Here is a 6,000-nt window from a genome sequence, read left to right as displayed (position 1 = left end):
GGCTGATGTGACGGTGAGGAAGGGGTAGGTGGAATCTTCTCTGAGGTTTGAGTGAATGATTCCTCTTTCTCTGAGCTGAGCCAAGCTGAGAAACTGGGGATTAAGATAGGGCCGGGAACTCCGGTCCGCTAGTCCGGCCTCCGAGGTGGGGGGTGGGGACCATCAGAATGGATTTCCGATCTGCTCCGCGAGAGCCTTGCCCAAGAAAGCCCTGCGCCACTTCCCAGAGCAGCGCTCCCCAGTGGGTGAGAAGTCTTTTCCTCTCGGACTGGATGTGGCTCAGGACGCGGACCCACTGGGTGTCGGGCAAGCCTTGGCACGGGCCTCGAGGGAAGAAAGAACCCCCGCGCTCCCCAAACTCCACGGGGCTTGCAGCATCTCAGACGTTCCGCTTCCACGTGCAGAAACCACGCAGGTCACAGGCCTGGGTTCTAAAACGGCCCTCGGAGTTAAAGGCCTCCACAACCCGCCTCTGGGGGCGGTGCCTCGCGCGACCCAAACAAGCCCATGTGGCAGGGGCGGGGCTCCGAGGTTACGTCACAGCGCGCTCGTGCGCGGCTGAGGTCACGCGCCGGCCGTACCCTTGCCCGCGGGACGTAAAGCGCGGAAGGTCGCGGTCTCGGCTTCCCCGGAACTTTTTGCTCAATTCGCCCCGCCCCTTTCCCAACCCTGATCCCCGCTTTCCGGCCCGAGGCGACCCCCGGCAACCGTTGTGGTTGGCGCCTGGCTCCCGCTGGGCTGTCGCTGAGCGCGGAGCCCGTGGGGGCCCGTGAGGTAAGGAGACAGCTGCGGGGCGACTCTGGCTTCCCCGTCTGCGCGTGCCTGAGCGTCCCGGGACCCCCGGGTTCCCCTCTTTTTCCTTTGGTTTCGCCCGGGGGTGGTCTCCGCTACCCACCGCCTCCAGTCTGTTCCGCCTGGCCTCTCACGAAGGCGCGTCCAGGCGCCAGGACTCGGTGCCCGGAAGGTTGTCCGCTCGTGCCCTGGCTCGTGTCCTCGGCTTACCCGGGGCCTGCGCACCGCTCCTCCGGGCGCCTGCATCTCAGCCCGGATGCCAGGGTGGCGGAGGTGACTGCGCCTCGGGCTCCCCCCTCACGGGCTTGCACACCCCTGCGGCGCAACTCCAGCTCCTTCAACCCGGTCCTGCGTCCCTGCAGGTGGAACTGTTTTTCCCGCGTTAAGACGTGCGGTCCGCTTGTGCCTCATAACTAGTCAGACTGCTGCAGAGTCCGGAGGAGGAAGTCACCTAGAAAAGTCTGGGCCAGGGCAGTGAGCTTCCTTGTTAATGTTTGACCTTTGGGGGCCGATGTGTGATACTGGGGTTTGAATCAAGAATCTCCAAGCCCATTTCTTACATGCATGTAAACATAATGTACGGGGATGAGGGGGGTGGGTGGAGGAGGAGCCAGCCCGACGGGTATACTTTTCCAGTGACAGGGACTTGTGTTAATTATTTCTTTTTTCTTCTTTCTTCTTCCTCTTCTTCTTTTTCTTTTCTTCTTCTTCTTTTTTTTTTTTTTTTTTTTTTGGTGAGACAGACTCTTGCTCTGTCGCCACGCGCCAGGCTGGAGTGCAATGGCGCCATCTCAGCTAACTGCAGCCTCTGCCTCCCGAATTCAAGCAATTCTCCTGTTGCAGCCTCCTAAGTGGCTGGGACTACAGGCACGCACCACCACACCCAGCTAATTTTTGTATTTAGTCAAGATGAGGTTTCATTATATTGGCCAGGATGGTCTTGATCTCTTGACCTCGTGATCTGCCCTCCTTGACCTCCCAAAGTGTTGAGATTACAGGCATGAGCCATCGCACCCGGCCACTTGTGTTAATTTCTTAAACTCATGATCACCTGGTTCACTTGTTGAAAAATACAGCTTCCTGGAGTGGCAGGATCAGAATCTGCAGAGATGGACCCTGGGAATTTTTCGTGGTTTTTGTTTGTTTGTTTGTCTTTCAGACGGAGTCTCGCTCTGTTGTTGCCCATGCTGGAGTGTAGAGTCTCACTCTGTCTCCAGGCTGGAATGCAGTGGCATGATCTCAGCTCACTACAACCTCCGCCTCCCAGGTTCAAGCGATTCTTCTGCCTCCGCCTCCGTAGAAGCTGGGACTACAGATGCCCGCCCCCAAGCCCAGCTGATTTTTCTATTTCTAATAGAAAAAATAGGGTTTCACCATATTGGCCAGGCTGGTCACTAACTCCTGACCTCGTGATCCGGCCACCTTAGTCTCCCAAAGTGCTGGGGACCACAGGTGTAAGCCACGGCACCCTCTGGAGTCTATCAGTTTTAAACAAGTGTCCCAGGTGGTTTTTTTTTTTTTTTTTTTTTTGAGACGGAGTTTCATTCTTGTTACCCAGGCTGGAGTGCAAAGGCGCGATCTCGGCTCACCACTACCTCCGCCTCCTGGGTTCAAGCAGTTCTCCTGCCTCAGCCTCCCGGGTAGCTGGGACTACAGGCGTGCACCACCGTGCCCAGCTAACTTTTGTATTTTTAGTAGAGACGGGGTTTCACCATGTTGACCAGGATGGTCTCGATCTCTTGACCTCGTGATCCACCGTCTCGGCCTCCCAAAGTGCTGGGATTATAGGCATCAGCCACTGCGCCCGGCACCAGGTGGTTCTTTTGCTGAGGCAGTGTAGGAAGCTTTGTGTGAGCCCACCCACGCTCATCCAGTCTTCCTTGTAACCGTCAGTCCACTGTGCACAACGCTGAAGCCATACAGAGGGGCAACTGGAAGTTAGCGCTAGCACCTTGGTCTTGTTGGAATAAGCAGATCTGAGTGGAGCCAGCCCTAGTCTTACGGTTGTTTAGCAGAATTTATTCTTCTTAGCAGAGAATATTATAACGTCATTTTCCAGAACTTTTAAAAAATATTTGTTTTAAAGCAGATGATGTGCTTTATATCTGTCTTTGACATCTTCAGTTTCTTCTCTCCTATCTTTACCTCCTTTGCTATCAAGCTTTGCTTTGGTTTTGCTGCCAACCCTACTAGGCTTAAGTTTGGCAGCAAAGGCACTAGACTCTGGTGCCTTAATTTCCTTCGTTGTTTATCTTAAGCCCTACTTTTCCTCTGCCCTCATGCCGTCGTCACCACTTGACTCTTGTGAAGGTCATAATGAACACAAGGTCAGAAATTCTTTTTTGGTGCCTAGCATCCTGGGCTTTTTTCTTTTTTTGAGATGGAGTCTGGCTCTTTTGCCCAGCCTGGAGTGCAGTGGTGCGACTCAGCTCACTGCAACCTCCACCTCCTGGGTTTAAGCAATTCTCCTGTCTCAGCCTCCTGAGTAGCTGGGACTACAGGCACAAGCCACCACACCTGGCTGACGTTTGTGTTCTCAGTAGGGACTGGGTTTCACCACATTGCTCAGGCTGGTCTCGAACTCCTGACCTCAGGTAATTCACCTGCCTTGGCCTTCCAAAGTGCAGGGATTATAGATTATAGGCGTGAGCCACTGCACCTGGCTTTTTTTTTTTTTTTAAAAGGCTGGTTCTAACTTGTTGCCCAGGCAGGAGTGCAGTAGCATAATCTTGGCTCACTGCAACCTCTGCCTCCCAGGCTCAAGTGATCCTCCTACCTCAACCTCCTGAGTAGCTGGAACCACAGGTGCATGCCACCATACCCAGCTACATTTTTGTATTTTTGGTAAAGATGGGGTTCATCATGTGTCTCCAGGCTGGTCACAAACTTTTGAGCTCAGGCAATCCATCTGCCTCAGCCTCCCAAAGTGCTGGGATTATAGACGTGAGCCACCATGTACCCTGGGCTGCATTTTTTTTTTTTTTTTTTTTTTTTTTTGAGATGGAGTTTCACTCTTGTTATCCAGGCTGGAGTGCAATGGCGCAATCTCGGCTCACCGCAGCCTCCGTCTCCTGGGTTCACGCAATTCTCCTGCCTCAGCCTCCCGAGTAGCTGGGACTACAGGCGTGCACCACCACACCCAGCTAATTTTTGTATTTTTAGTAGAGACGGGGTTTCACCATGTTGACCAGGATGGTCTCGATCTCTTGACCTCGTGATCCACCCGCCTCTGCCTCCCAAAGTGCTGGGATTACAGGCTTGAGCCACCGTGCCCGGCGTACCCTGGGCTTTAAAAAAAAATGTTTATTTTTGTTTCTTGAGACAGGGTCTCACCCTGTCACCCAAGCTGAGGTGCGGTGGTGCAATCATGTCTTACCGCAGCCTCTGCCTTCTGGACTCAAGTTGCCTTCCTGCCTCAGCCTTTTGAGTAGCTGGAACTACAGGCACGTACCACCACACCCAGCTGATTTTTTTTTTTTTTTTTTTTTTTTTTTTGTGTGTGTGTGTGTGTGTGCCTATAATCCCACAGAGAGGATATTGTCGTGTTGCTGACTACTGGGCTCAAGTGATCCTCCCACCTTGGCTTCTAAAAGCACTAGGAACTAGGATTACGGGCATGAGACACCAGCTGGCCCACCATGAGATTTTAAAGTGTTTTTTTTTTGTTGTTGTTTTTTGTTTGTTTGTTTGTTTGTTTGTTTTGAGACGGAGTTTCACTCTTGTTACCCAGGCTGGAGTGCAATGGCGCGATCTTGGCTCACCGCAACCTCCGCCTCCTGGGTTCAAGCAATTCTCCTGCCTCAGCCTCCTGAGTAGCTGGGATTACAGGCATGTGCCACCATGCCCAGCTAATTTTTTGTGTTTTTAGTAGAGACAGGGTTTCACCTTGTTGACCAGGATGGTCTCGATCTCTTGACCTTATGATCCACCCGCCTCGGCCTCCCAAAGTTCTGGGATTACAGGCTTGAGCCACAGCGCCCGGCGTGTTTTTTTGTTTTTTTGTTTTGAGACAGAGTCTCTGTTGCCAGGTGCTAGGCTGGAGTGCAGTGGAACAATCTTGGCTCACTGCAATCTCCGCCTCTTGGGTTCAAGCAATTCTCCTGCCTCAGGCTCCCGAGTAGCTGGGACTACAGGCGCTCGCCACCACACCCAGCTAATTTTTGTATTTTTTTTTTTTTTTTTTGAGACGGAGTTTCGCTCTTGTTACCCAGGCTGGAGTGCAATGGCGCGATCTCGGCTCACCGCAACCTCCGCCTCCTGGGCTCAGGCAATTTTCCTGCCTCAGCCTCCTAAGTAGCTGGGATTACAGGCACGCGCCACCATGCCCAGCTAATTTTTTGTATTTTTAGTAGAGACGGGGTTTTACCATGTTGACCAGGATGGTCTCGATCTTTCGACCTCGTGATCCACCCGCCTCGGCCTCCCAAAGTGCTGGGATTACAGGCTTGAGCGACCACGCCCGGCCAATTTTTGTATTTTTAGTAGAGACGGGGTTTCACCATGTTGACCAGGTTGGTCTCAATCTCTTGTCCTTGTGGTCTGCCCGCCTTGGCCTCCCAAAGTGCTGGGATTACAGGCTTGAGCCACCGCGCCCTGCCTGTTGTTGTTGTTGTTGTTGTTGTTGTTGTTGTTGTTGTTGTTGTTTTTTAAGACAGACTCTTGCTCTGTTGCCTAGGCTTGAGTGCACTGGCGTGCTCTCTGCTCACTGCAACCTCCGCTTCCCAGGCGCCACTGATTCTCCCACCTCAGCCTCCTGAGTAGGTGAGACTACAGGCACCCGCCACCATGCCCAGCTAGTATTTGTGTTTTTAGTAGAGATAAGATTTTGCCATGTTGGCCAGGCTGGTCTTGAACTCCTGACCTCAAGTGATGCACCCATCTCGGCCTCCCAAAATACTGGGATTACAGGTATGAGCCACTGCACCTGGCCTAAAGTTTTTTTAAAATTGCATCTTAAAACTCATCTGTTACTGTGTTTCTTCTGCCACCTTTGCAATTCTCTTTTTCCTGTTAGGGGGATGTGCCTAATCGTTCAGTCCTCACAGCTGTCATTTCCCTACCATCTGCTTTTATTTGGAAGGTAGCATGGAGCCATGATTAAATAACAGGCTGCTAGTGCCAGATTGGCAGAGTTCTGCTACCCAACAGTTTGGTAGGACCTTGGGTGAGCCACCTCCTCTTACCTGTGACTGTTTCTTCAAGTGTAGA

The 6,000-nt window shown here is 52.5% G+C and overlaps 1 protein-coding gene across 3 annotated transcripts in view; it reads left to right on the top strand.

Moving 5' to 3' along the window:
- Positions 1 to 582: 582 nt before the first annotated feature.
- PDPR (pyruvate dehydrogenase phosphatase regulatory subunit) overlaps positions 583 to 6,000 on the top strand; it is a 58,122-nt gene continuing 52,704 nt past the window's right edge. For 2 of the 3 annotated variants that reach the window (XM_003939916.3, XM_074406291.1), the window contains exon 1: positions 583 to 774. The gene's annotated coding sequence lies outside the window, so the exon portion shown is untranslated. Of the gene's footprint in view, positions 775 to 802; positions 2,060 to 6,000 lie in introns of those variants that run through there. The other variant, XM_074406294.1, reaches the window with a different exon arrangement.

The sequence above is a fragment of the Saimiri boliviensis genome, chromosome 1 (genome assembly GCF_048565385.1).
Source record: "Saimiri boliviensis isolate mSaiBol1 chromosome 1, mSaiBol1.pri, whole genome shotgun sequence".
Taxonomy (NCBI): domain Eukaryota; kingdom Metazoa; phylum Chordata; class Mammalia; order Primates; family Cebidae; genus Saimiri; species Saimiri boliviensis.
Note: the sequence above shows the minus strand (reverse complement) of the source record. Positions and strands in the feature narration are given on the sequence as shown.